Source organism: Amia ocellicauda, chromosome 1 (genome assembly GCF_036373705.1).
Source record: "Amia ocellicauda isolate fAmiCal2 chromosome 1, fAmiCal2.hap1, whole genome shotgun sequence".
In the NCBI taxonomy this organism is placed as follows: Eukaryota; Metazoa; Chordata; class Actinopteri; order Amiiformes; family Amiidae; genus Amia; species Amia ocellicauda.
In genome coordinates this window covers 53,111,494-53,125,242 of record NC_089850.1, presented here as the reverse complement: position 1 = coordinate 53,125,242, position 13,749 = coordinate 53,111,494, and the positions used below count along the sequence as shown (strand labels likewise).

Sequence of the window (13,749 nt, the reverse complement as noted above, 5' to 3'; positions counted from 1 at the left end):
GAACATAAGGTCAGACTTGTAACATTGATTTGATTAATATAATAATGTTATACAGAAGTCAGAATCCGACATCAGATTTTGGTCATATACTTGTTGTAGGTGAAAGTTGGAATTACGTCAGATTCTGACGTTGTAACAACAACATTATTCTAACGTCAATCCAACTTTCATATCATATTACTAAAATCTGACGTTCGATTATGTTTTATTAAATACCAGGACATATCTGAGAATATAGTGAAAGCTGTACATTAATTATATTACCCGGCTACAACTGTAATGCAATATTGTATTAATAATATATTTGAAGTTATAGATAATAATGGGCCTATAGCTGACTTTTGCCAAAATTGTGGTTCAGTAGAGAGGTGTTGGGCTGCGGTGCCAGGGCCTAACCTCGGGCTTCTGCATTAAGTTTGTTATTTTCTGTAAAATAATTAAGACCAACGTTGTATTCAGTGTTTAGTACAGTTATGTCTGAAGTCTCATTAGGGGGAAAAAACGTCAATGGGAAATGCAATTGTGCAGCGGCGCTAAGGGGGCTTGTAGGGGTATAGATACCTTGGCATGTGACGTATATACGATTATGCTAATTTTACAATTTGCATTATCTTATACATCACAAGACAAATTTGAAGTTCAACAACGTGATAGATATATTTTTAGATTAAGTCGGTGTACACCAACAAGGAGGAGGACGCAGTACACACCGCCACCCCAGTCGGGGACATTGAAATCGTTTGGTTAAGACTGGCAGATTGTATTTTTATCAGGTTTAATTATATTATAATGGAATTACCGGCTCGATTGTCTAGGGGGAAAAGGTATTTAGTTTTAGTGTGTTTATTGGCTTTAGTGTGTGTTTAGTTTTTTTGCGTGTGCAAATCTTTTTTTTTTATAAAAACATAATCCCCCGATTTAAAGTAATTAGCTATTAGCCATTTGTTTTGGTATTAGTAATTTTTGTTTAGATGTTGCATCAATGACCTGCAATCGGTAGGCAAAAGCTTAAAAACAAAATCATTCCCAATGTTTTTATTCTCCTTTTGAGGACAACACACAGATAAACATACACGTTTCAATGCGTATTTAAATACATACATATGTGTGCCCACAAGGTGCATAGAGTACCCCCCCTCCAATATTATGTCAAGCCCACCTCAGCCCTCCATTGGGAAAGGGCTCGTATCGGCACCGGACGTAGATATGTATTTTTGTGCCATACATATTTTCGTCGACAATTGTCTGGAGTTTAAAGTTAACGCAAATCTGAAGATAAAATCGTAGCAACTATGCCACTAAAACAAAAAGGCTGCAAATGATGGTTCCTAGTTGAGGAGAGGCCCATCCTCTTCGGTGACTTGTTTGGTAGCATAACAACGCAATTGGTGATGAAACTTTTCGTTAAGCAACATGTACGCAATCCCAGGTGGGGGAGATGCCCGTTGTACGCTTGAGCAAGGTACGCTAGTAAAAACCCAGCTGTGAAAATGGTTCATTGTGTGTAAACAATAATGTGATACATTGTAACAATAAGTCGCCATGGGTGGTGGCGTCTGCTAAGAAAATGTTCTTGTTACATCGATATACAGTACAATTATCACTGTCAATATGTGTTACAATACCACAAACTTTCACGTTTTCCCACTTTGAATGTTTCCTTTAATGGAATGCTATTAGGAAATGATCTCTAAATGTACCATGCTACTAGATAACAGGGTTATTTCGTACATTGTTATGTAATGGCTGCAGTTTGTGGAATGATTACCAATTGTCTTCCTTTTGTTTCGTTTCTGGGGGGGGGGTTCTTACTGCAATACACCCAATCTCGATTTCAAAAGTGTCCGTTGTACTGTTGCTGGATGGATTGCACAATAACTGATCCTATAAATGTATCTAAGAAAGAAACAATCAAAAACAGGTAATGTAGAGCTACTCTTGGGTCTATTAAACCGGCCTGTATGTTTAATAACTATGCTTAATTTGAGTGTATGGCTGGACTAAACTTACTTGGTCCATAACCTGTTCATCAGTAATCCTTATATCCCTTTCTTTCACAATTACATTAATATGTATATACATACACACACACACACACACACACATTATATATTATGTATAATAATACAATAATGCAATACATTTAATCTTCTTGCCTGATCTTGGACATTTTCTTGGGAGGGGGGGGGGTGTGGATATTAATAATTATATATATATATATAATTTGAGCAATGTGTGCAGTGGCTACATTTAAAATTAGAGGAGGAGTTTGCAACCATGATCTATACTTTGAGCTGTAAATACAGTAGTTTGCAAGGTATAGCTTTGGTCTTTATACGTTTCTAAATCCAAGAACTACAATTTGTGTAGAATTTAAGTCTGGTTCAGATTTGAACAGTAGGCCTCAATTAATATCTGAATTAATATACCTCACAAACTGATTAAATTGTAACTCTGATCCCATCAAAATGAACAGAACATCTTCAATGTTTCATCACCATAGATGGATATATGGTAAGAATTCATTCAAACCACTGTAGAATCAGTATTTGCTGTCGTATTGCTTTCACCTTCACTGAAGGAGATTTTAGACTAATGTTTTCCAAAGACAAAGCACTCTTGTCCTTGCTAAGTGTATTTTGGATATTTGTGATGTGCCAGAACTTTCATTAACTGTATATACATTTATAGTTACTTTCAGATTGATTCATATTGGTGATGAAGTGTCATTCAAATTTGATCTAGCAAAAAAGTGCAGGTGTAAACTATACAAATCAGTGAAATCAATTGCATGACTGTCTATATTGTATCTATCAATAGCATACCTGGTCTCTGGTTTCAATAGCATAACAATGGGTTGTTGAGGAGATGATCTGTCTACCAATCTTGTATCAATAGCGTAACAAAATGGTGAGAAGATGGTCTGTCTACAAGTCTTGTCAATTACTTAACAAAAGCTATTGATAAAGATGTGAAAGGAGACAGTCTGCCTGATATGTTTTAGCGAGGGATGAGGTATGGGTGTGGAGAGGCAGAGTTGATACCCTGAATTGGCTACTCTGGTAGGTGGATTGGTCACTCTGGAAGGTGGAGCTGGACAAAGGCTCAATGCATAAAAGACTGACTTGTTGCAATGTTGATGTTACATGCTTCTGTCTCCTCCTCACAAGTTCCAACCCCACCGGTTTCATTTGCATTCGATTGTGAAGTTTGCCATCGCCTCTTACCTGATCAACTACGCAGATCTTCAGCAGTGCAGGTGACTGTGATCCACAGACAACAACGATGGATGGAAGTGGAACCCACGCTCGCTCCAATGTCTCGTCCTACCTGACTTGCTCAATTTTGAACCTGTTATGCTGCTGTTTACCTCTTGGAATTGTCGCTGTGATCTTTTCAGTAAAGGTAAGCAAAGCCAAGTGACAATACAGACTTGAGTATATATACTAAAAGTGATGACATCTGAAGCTGAAAATTATGTAAAATTGAGGTTTTTCAAAAGCTATCATACAATGTTGCTTTGGACACTGAGTCATAGTAACAGTAGTAGAACATTAAGCAGAAGAATCTGTATTCCAATTAATTTAATAAGATGTTGTCATTTAAATATTTGTACTAATATTATAATGGTTGTGTTTGTTGCTGTTATGTGTTTTCTGTGGTCAAGAAGGATGCAGTTCATTAAATGGTTGTATTTTCTCATTCAGGCTGACACTGCCAACAACCAGGGAGATGTGTTGGAAGCACGGAAATCAGCCCAAATAGCCAAGATTCTCAACATAGTGGGACTTGTGTGTGGCCTCATTCTCATCATCCTTGTTATTGTTCTCAATTCTGTGGCACTTTACTTGAAGACTACCTAACATGATTTTGGGGGGGATGATTTAATCACCAACTTGGAACAGACTTGTCTTGCTGTACTTGTATACTGTGCTCTGTATTATTAGCTGTAATAAATCACATTTAACCTGAATTGTCCTAGTTCAAGTCGCTTTTACAAATTCCATTTATTACACCTTGTAATCAGCACTTTGTGAATCACCTTAAGATCTAGCATGAGGAGGTACTTCCTCTTGCCTTTTAATCTGCTCAGCTGCTCAGGAATGATTCTCAACCCCTCCTCCAAGCAGGACCTCTACTGATGCCAAACAGCAAAACTAATCCCCTAATGCTTATGCTTCACAGTGGCTATGACTTTCCTCTTCACACTAGCATTCATCATTTAGACTGGACTTTAAAATATATACGCTGGGGAAAGAAATGCTGTTGCGGTAAGTCTTCGATGAAGTGTGGCTGTGTGGAGCAGTAGGAGTGTTGTACTGGGGTCGCCTCAATCAACACAGGAGTGTGTGAGGAGGGCATCACTAAGACCTAGCTGCTCTCATCTCAGGATGACCTCATGAAATATTGTTAACATTTTCAAGCTTTGATTAAAATATAAACAAGTGCGCTGCAGTCTTAATTTAAAAAATGCTTTCATTTCTGCATTGTATATACATATAGGATTCTTCTATGGTTTTATCAACCCCTAATATATATGCATTACCGATCACAAAGAAATAGCTGCAGTAAAACAAATATGTTGATGTTTTACAATGAAACGATCAGATGATGGTAAAGCCTGAGAAAAGCTATGTTTCTGCAGCTCGGAGCAGTGAGAGATGGGTCGGTCTCTCTGTAACTGGCAGCGGTCCAGACTGGGGGCCAAGAAGTGCCCTGAAAAAATAAATGTCAACTGAAACATACTATTTATATAGACAGAAAAGTATGTGACTAATGTTTACTACCAGTTCTCACCTATGGCTCCTAAACCTGCTTATTACACTTCCAAAACGACACACAAACTCCAAACAACACAAAAAAGCAAGAAAAGAATGAACTAATCACATGTCTGAGAAAGTCAACAGCAGCACAGCACAGGGATAATTATTATTGTCAAAAGTGTAGAATTGAGAACAAGGGCAGTGATGTTCAGACTGTACAATGCACTAGTTAGAGCTCATCTGGATACTGTGGACAGTTCTGGGCTCCACACTTCAAGAAAGATATCGCTGCTCTAGAGGCAGTTCAGAGGAGAGCAACCAGACGTATTCCAGGTCTGAAGGGAATGTCCTACTGAGAGACTGAGGAACTGAACCTTTTCACCCTGGAACAGAGGAGACTATGTGGGGACTCGATTCAAGTCTTCAAAATCATGAAAGGCATTGACCAGATCAGCAGGGACACACGCACCCAGGGACACAAATGGAAATTGGGCTTCATGGCATTCAAGATGGAAAACAGGAGACACTTCTTCACACAGAGAGTCGTCACAATCTGGAACAAACTCCCCAGTGATGCGGTTGAAGCTGAATATTTGGGAACATTTAAAAATACTGGATAGGATACTTGGATCACTTAGATATTAATGGACACCAAACGAGCATGATGGGTCGAATGCAGTAGCACCAGGAGAATTCCCGGTGGGCTGGTCGTACTGTGGGCCGGTGGTGATTTTTCATTTTGTTTCAATATCTGTAGGCAGGCCCACTCAATGGATCGTAGTGGGTCGGCAACACCTATCCCACCCCTGGCCCCCACTTCACCAGCACCCCCACCCCCAGGACCACAAAGTGATGCAAAGTCCAGGGCCGTTCTTAAGTCGCAGTCCGTCTCTGGTCGAAAGTAAACTTTCTGAGGTTCTGTTCCTAAAGTCATGTATATTTATTTTCTTAATGGTATGGGATTTATCGTTTTGTTCCATAACCAACTGTAAATTACTCTTAGACTCAGACACAGATTCAAAATCCTTTCTCCATTTTAGAAATATTCCCAAAGCAAGGCCTCATCTTTCATGCATAGCATGGCATGACATGGCATCAAGAAATAAATACACATTTTAACATATGGTAGAAGTGATTGATGCTTATATTTTGTATATAAAAAATAAATATGATATATTTGAAATATATTTTAATCTGTGATCTGTATATTTAATTTAAAATTTAGAAAATGTATGGTGAGGTTAATTTCTATAATATATTTGCACATGTATAAATGCACACGTGATATTTGACACTGGTTGCTATTTGTATCCGAGCTACTCACATGTGACTCAAATCTCTTTCAGCTAAACTCAGTACAGTTAAGTCCCAGGTATGTATGAATGTGTGGGGCAGGGAAAGGAGAAACTACAGTAAAATTATAGAAGTGCTAACAATTATGGACACTACAGTAAACATGAAAGCAACATATACAACATATAATATGCAACAGCCCATGCTTAACCCATATTGAATATGGCAAATAATATTATATGTGAAATGTGTAATGCGAACCTGCTTACTTCATGTATATTTAATATGAAATCAATGGGAAACCCTGTGTTATTTAAAATATTCATTTTAATTTTCATTACTGAATTGTGTTTATTTGCATTTTAAAGATCTTGCGAGGAGACACTCAGAATGTTTAATGACAGTGAAAGCAAGGTCTTAAATTTCATCTTGCATCTGGTTAGACTTGTTTACAAGTCAGATGTTCTGTGTGAATCATTAAAGCCTGTAAGACAATAAACCATGATTGTGTAAACTTTGGAAAATCATGTTTTTTTGTTTTTTTTTCAACACAGATGTTCACTTTGTGATAGATGCATGCTGGGAGAATGAGAAAGAGACTGTTTAAATGTATGCTGTCTGATGCAAAACTGTACTACACATGGTTTAAAAGTTTCACAGACACACAAACAAACAAACAAACAAACAAACAAACAAACAGAAAAAATACACAAAACTTTGACTCACTTAAAACCACATGTATTTTCATGAAAATGGTGATAAAAAAAGAAAGAAGAAAAACAGGTCTTCACCATAATTATACATTCCAGTGTTATTTGTACCTTTTTTCTCTAGTAAATTGATCAGACTTTCACATCCTGTTGTAGTTTAGAACCCCATGGGGCCTGGTTATATTGGAGAAAATTACAACCAGATGCTTTGTCTCTTGTTAAGGAATATCCTTTTGCAATACTGCAATAGTACTAAGCAGCACTTTGTTTGCATCTAAAAACAAAATGAAAAGCTTTAGGAATTTTAGGCATTCTTACATGTAAATAAAACATGTGGGATCTGTCTCCCCCTTTCTCTCTTTCATTTGCTCTCTCTCTCTCTCTCTCTCTCTCTCTCTCTCTCTCTCTCTGTATGTGTGTGTGTATAAACATATAATTATTGTGTAGATCATCAAGTTAGTTGCTGACTTCCCAGCACAATAACAATCTACAGCACACATCCAAGTCTAAGACAACATCATTGTTCTTGATTAGCCATCACAACCTCCAGACCTGCAGCCCACATGCACAAGTCAAACAGCCTTGAGGTGCTGGAGAGGTTCAACTTGGAGGAACTTATTAAAGCTACAGGAAGCACCTCCTCCATGTTAAAGCCCAAACGGATTTATAAAATACAGAGTGCCGGGTTTGAATACCTTTGTACATTGTGTATTTAGAAATACATACAAACCGTTTGTTATGGAGACTATTACAATTGTTTACTTTTTGGTTTATTAGTATAGAAAAATACAGAGTTAATCAAGGTTATGAATATGCTTGGAGGCTACAGTATATACAGCTCTGGAAAAAATTAAGAGACCACTTTTGAATTCTGAACTTGGAGTGGTCTCTTAATTTTTTCCAGAGCTGTATATACATGCCTTCTGGCAAACTCTTGCCAAGATTTGATGTGAGCTTATTCTCTCCCATAAAGGCCACTTTTGTGAAGCACCCAGGCTATTGTTGCAGTGTGCAGTGTGTCCCAGCTCAGCTGTGGAAGACTGTAACTCCCCAGACTAGCACCCTTCTTGCCCGGATATGGTTTTTGAGGATGGCCTGATCTAGGCAGATTCACAGTTGTGCCATATTCTCTCTATTTCTTAATAAAGGACTTTACTGTGCTCGGGGGGATATTCAATGCCTTGGAAATGTTCTTATATCCTACCCCTGAATGGTGCTTTTGAAGAACCTTATTCCGGATTTGCTTTGAATGTTCATCTTCATGATGTCGTTTTAGTTAGGAATTGTAGTAACCAACTGTGAGACCTCCCAGAGACAGGTGTATTTAACCTGAAAACATGTGAAACACCTTAATTGAACTAATTACATGACATCTAAAAACAATTGGTTTCACCACAGCTCAATCAGTTGTGTCATAGCAAAGGGGGTGGTTATTTATGCATTCAATTATTTTCAGTTTTGTATTTGTAATTAATTATTTACACACCAAGGAGGCAGTCGTTAAATGTCCAAAAAATTACGTATTGTAGAAAGAAGCTGTGTGCTGGGGAGAGCCGCACTATGCAACGAACAAGAACAAAAGGGGAAAAAACTAAACAAATACAAAGGCTGGCTCTAACCAGAACCCCCCTCTGCTGGGTCTCACCCGGATTGAGGCTGATACAACCTATCACTACTTCTGCAATGCCATGCAATGAAAAATAAACCAGGCATTTATTATTATTATTATTATTATTATTATTATTATTATTATTATTATTATTATTATTATTATTATTATTATCAGTACTTGCTAATTTCTTTATCAATATCCTACTTACATATCTGACAAAAACTTCAAGACATTCTAGATTGGTGGTTCCTATCGAGCACTAAATATCTTTATGAAACATGTTTTTCTGAAGGTTAAGGTTCAATGGCATTGTTAATTCAGTGTGGTATAAAACTATACACTGCAATCTCTGACAGTACATTACCAACACGCATTACCAACAACTTGATTTGGATTCCTTTTGAAACAAGCATGGGAGTTGTTTGAAATGACATTTCCTTAGTGAAACCCCATGTCAGCCCCCTCCCCCCATGTCTTCTTGGAGGTCTGGTTGTTGTTAAAAGATTGTTGAAGCACCACATGGCTTTCCCTTCCCCCAACAACGTCTAGTGTTTCAAAGCCAATTCAATGCTTTGGTAGTAATCAGATTTGCAGAGAGTTAAGGAGTGCCCATACATTTACATTTTTTAAACGACAAGTTCATCTTATAAGGCAAGAATGACAAATTTGCAGTTTCACAATGGAACTTCAATGCAACCAATCTCAGTAAGGTGTGGCTGTAATCACATGTATGTGTACAACTTACACAAACATTGTAGAAAGCAAAGTTAAAAAATATCCTGCATTATACATCCGTTGGAAGCTATCATTTTCCTGTTTACTACAAATGGAGGGATTTTCACAATTAGTGTGTCTGTGTTAACCATGTAAGAGCGAGCTCATTTGTGTTTTAAATTGATTTACGGTTAGAAAATAAAGGCAGTCCCTTGGTCTAGTGGACTTGCTTATCTCATGAGAGTATTCCAAACCAATGCAAGTGATAATGAACACAAATGCAGGAAGGACAGAAGGCACAAAATGCATCCACTTGAGAATATACATGTCTTTAGTCGATTTAAAAGAAAAAAGAAGAAGAAGAAGAACACGAGAAATTAACCCAAGGTATATTTTTTGTTGCCTTTTTCCAAGCGAGGGTAAAAATTGATCAATTGGCTTAAGATTTAAATGACGTATTGCTTAGACAGAAAAATAAAAATACAATCTGACTAATGAGCAGCTCTTTGAAAGGTTCCACATGCTGTGCTGTCTAAACCGCACTATACATTACAATCAGAGCTGCTTCGGACACGTTCTCTGACATCATTTGTATTTAAGGGTATATATAATAAATATATCACATTTTAGATTCGGGCTGTTATGGATTCATACATTATTTTGGTTTTGGACTATCCACTCTCATTTTCAAAATGTATGTATAATTGCGAGTAAAATCAAGGGGCCGGCTTCAGGGAGGTCAGACAGACTGTTATCTTGGGCACAGAGCCATTTTGAAAGGCAATGTTGTGCAACTCTAACTTAACTTTAACTTTCATTAAAGCATTTGCCAGAGAGCACAAACATTTATTTTGTATTATTATTCAATGCATTTTTTAAAACCCCATAAATAAAACTGGTGATGAATATTGAAATAGGTTGTTGTTGTTTATTGCAGCTTTATTAAGGAAGAGTTCGGAAAGAGATTTATTTTTATTGTTTCAGTAAGAAACATTCACAAGACAATTTATATAAATTATATCTCTTTCTTTTTACAATTTGGAAAGCTAATAAAAACACCACAGTTCATCTCCTCTCCTGGTTAATCTACCCAAGCACTGCATTTTAAAATAGCATTTACAAAAATTCAAAATGTAAGAGTTTCAAAATCTTTGACTTCCTCTCTTACAAAGTATAATTTTCCATTTAAAGGAATACACATTCGAGACCCTGAATTTGACACTCTGCTTTTTATCACTTACACTATCTCAGGCAATGTCAGTGGGCAATATTATTATTATTATTATTATTATTATTATTATTATTATTATTTATTTATTTATTTATTTATTTATTTATTTATTTATTTATTATTTTTTAATGTTTTATTTTTTTTTTATTATTATTTTTTTAATATTATTTCTTGGCAGACATCCTTATCCAGGACATAAGTGCAAAACAAAGTGCAAAAATACAGTTAAGTAACTAAGATGAAATACATCAGATTAGCATTATCTTTAACCGTAAATGTATCAACAATCAGTTTCAATTGGTGTCAGTTCAATGGAAAGCAGTTTAAAGCATCTCTGCAGCCGATTTGTTTTTTTCTTTTGCCATTTAAAATCGGAAAATTTGAATCAAGCTCATTTAGAAGGAGAAAGGGGACTTCTTGTTCATTCATTTTGTAACACAAGGGCCCCTTTGTTTTATGGGAGCCCCACATTAACCTCTATGTTCAAATAAGACTTGTTGTGCAGACTCGTATTTGATTCTGTAGGTCAATATACAAATCACTTTAGGAATTGCGTGACACCCAGAAATATTGTGGGCTTGAACGGATACTCCCAGTTACAGGAAAAGAAAGACAACTAAATTAATAACATACAAAGAACTGAACATAAGTTGTATACCCAACCCAGTCTCACAAGGGAAATGTTAACAGGCTAACATTTAGCCATTTCTGTGCTCTGGAGTACTAGAGTTTTGTGTACTAGGGTTTACTGTATCATGTGCATTGTTAAGTTGGAGCTAGAAAATAATGTTCTTCTTGTTTCTAATGTATGTTATATGTATGTATGTATATGTATATGTATATATGTATGTATGTATGTTGGTAAATGTTTAAGGGCACAAGAGGCTGCAGAAAAGAACGTGGACAACTCTGACTCACCAGAACCCATGCAACCTCCAGACAACACCCACCCACCAGACAACACCCACTCACTTATTGTTAATAATAATTAATGCACTACACATCCCCTCCTTCCTTCTACACCCCCTACACCCTCCCCCATCCATTACCCATCTGCCCCGTCCCCATCCACGTCCGCGAGACCCCCACTCCATTTCGCCCCCACGTCAGTCCCCTAGCTGTGCACTTACCTTCCATAACCTAAACATGCCAAATCACACAGAGAACCAATAATAATTATATAGCCAGAAATTATTAAATGTTAGCCTGTTGACGTTTCTCTCATGAGACAGGGTTGGTATACCAGTTTCTAACTACACTTGTGGCAGTAAATAACATGGTTACCTGTATATCCTAATGCAACACGATATCACAGTGAAGTATTAAATCTCTGTAGTTTTTTAAGATATTTTTCAAATTAGAAAACAAAGCCCTTTCCTTGATACTTCCCTTCCAGAGAGTAAGATATCATGATGAAAGTTAGATCCTATTTGGTTTTCTGACAGCTCAAATCACTGAAGTCTAGGATAAAGGAAAATCTAGAGGGACTTTTTTTTCGAGCATGGATTGCTTTTCCAATATGGAAAATATAATGGAAACTCTAATACTTTCACTGACGGAAGACTGTACCACTATCAACTATCAACAAGTCGGAAATAAAGACACTAGGATTGATGCAAAGTTCTGTCCTGAATAAAATGAGAGGATCTCAAAACAAGCCCTAGGGTGAGGTCCTCTCACATCAGTCAAGAAAACATAATGTTGCAGTAATGTCAAGTCACTCCAGAATCAGTGTAAAGATTGTTTTTGTGATATTACAAACAACACTGAATTATTTTAAACAGCCACAAAGGGAGAGGTATAGAAACCTTCAGAATATACTAAACTTACACAACTGCAGAGCACAGCATCACCTTTCCCAAAAATGGCAATGTTTATTTCAGTTATTGCTATATCCTGGAGCCCATAAACTACCTTCATGGTGGCTGCATGGTTTGAATTTCTCCCTGGTGCTTTGGTTGTAACATGCCCGACAGCCCTTTCCCAGCCCCATCTTGTCTCCTGCCCATACCCCAACCCACACCCGCCCCTTTTCCAGCTTCAATCATCGCTGTTTCATACTTGCTTTGTTTATAAAAGGTCAGCCATTTATTCTTACATACAAAATATTTGGCAGGAAGAATGTACATTTACTGGAAACCAATGCATGCAAGATGTGTTACATATCACTTCTGTTTTCCTGAAACACAATGCATTCAGGATTTGTTATTTTCCACTGGGAATATTACATGATATAAAAAAGAAAATTATGATAATGTTATGTTATGTTAAACTAATTTGATAAACTAACTTATTATTATTATTATTATTATTATTATTATTATTATTATTATTATTATTATTATTGTTACAAATTACACTGACAGTGAGGTTTTACACTAAATAACAGCAAATAAATGTGCCAGCCTTTCTTGCAGATAAAATAATAAACTTGATCCGTATGTAGGTTTTATTTTCTTAATATACATTTACATTTTTTAAACGACAAGTTAATCTTATAAGGCAAGAATGACAAATTTGCAGTTTCGTCAACACGTTTGAATGTTTAATAAAAACATATCTAAACACAAAGCATGTATGAAGGTCACAAAACTTGTTTAATTTCCATCAGTTTCACATTTGTGTTCCTGCCAAGTAATCCACTTTTCTTATTCATTTCCAATTTTAACACTTATAAAATATTTGTTTGGCAGAAGATGCAACTTACTTCAAATATTTGAAAACGCTCATTATTATGACAAGGGGGAAAGCTTGAATAGTTTCTAATGGTCTCCGGCATAATACCATATTACAAAAAGTCAATTCTTAAAACTTTAATTTGTAAACCATTGTGAAATGTTTTGCGATAGTAGCCGCCATGGATAAATGCTCAATACACGTATTACTATCTGATAAAGTATAGATTTGTACAGTACTGCTTTTAAATGTTTTTAACAACAGGTACGCTGTAATGTATCGTGATTGCACGTATTGCCTAGTTGCACCACCCTGTGGTTGATCATTGCAACACTATTACCAAAGAGCCTCTATGTAATGATCTCTGCTGTCACCTTAGTCCAGTAAGCTAACCCAAATAACGGACCTGTTTATTCAAACACATACCCTCTAAAAATGCATGAATTAAGAACGTAGTGCATAAAGGTTAAAATAAAAAAGATACAAGCACATATACAAATATACTTAATATTTATTTCAAAACTTGAATGCTCAAGTAGATGACTTTTAAGGCTAAGATACATTATTACAGATATTACAGCTGCAAGACCTTAGTCTACCCACTTTGCACAGCCTGATTTTGCGGGGTGTGGGTGGTGCAATGCACCCACCAAAGGGTTTAAATAATTATACAATCGTGACTTTTTTATTTGTATTTCATGTGAATTGTCTGTTTATTTCTTTCTTCTTGTTTTCGCTCTGAATGTGTGT

The 13,749-nt window shown here is 36.4% G+C and overlaps 1 long non-coding RNA gene across 2 annotated transcripts; it reads left to right on the top strand.

Annotated features, from left to right (window-relative positions):
• Positions 1-1,188: 1,188 nt before the first annotated feature.
• Positions 1,189-3,973, top strand: LOC136751367 (uncharacterized). 2 transcript variants are annotated; one of them, XR_010817094.1, is made up of 3 exons: positions 1,189-1,462; positions 3,171-3,405; positions 3,708-3,973. It is a non-coding gene; the product is annotated as an uncharacterized LOC136751367 (long non-coding RNA). The 2 variants fall into 2 exon arrangements; XR_010817039.1 differs by lacking the exon at positions 1,189-1,462 and adding an exon at positions 1,854-2,514.
• The last annotated feature ends 9,776 nt before the right edge of the window (positions 3,974-13,749 follow it).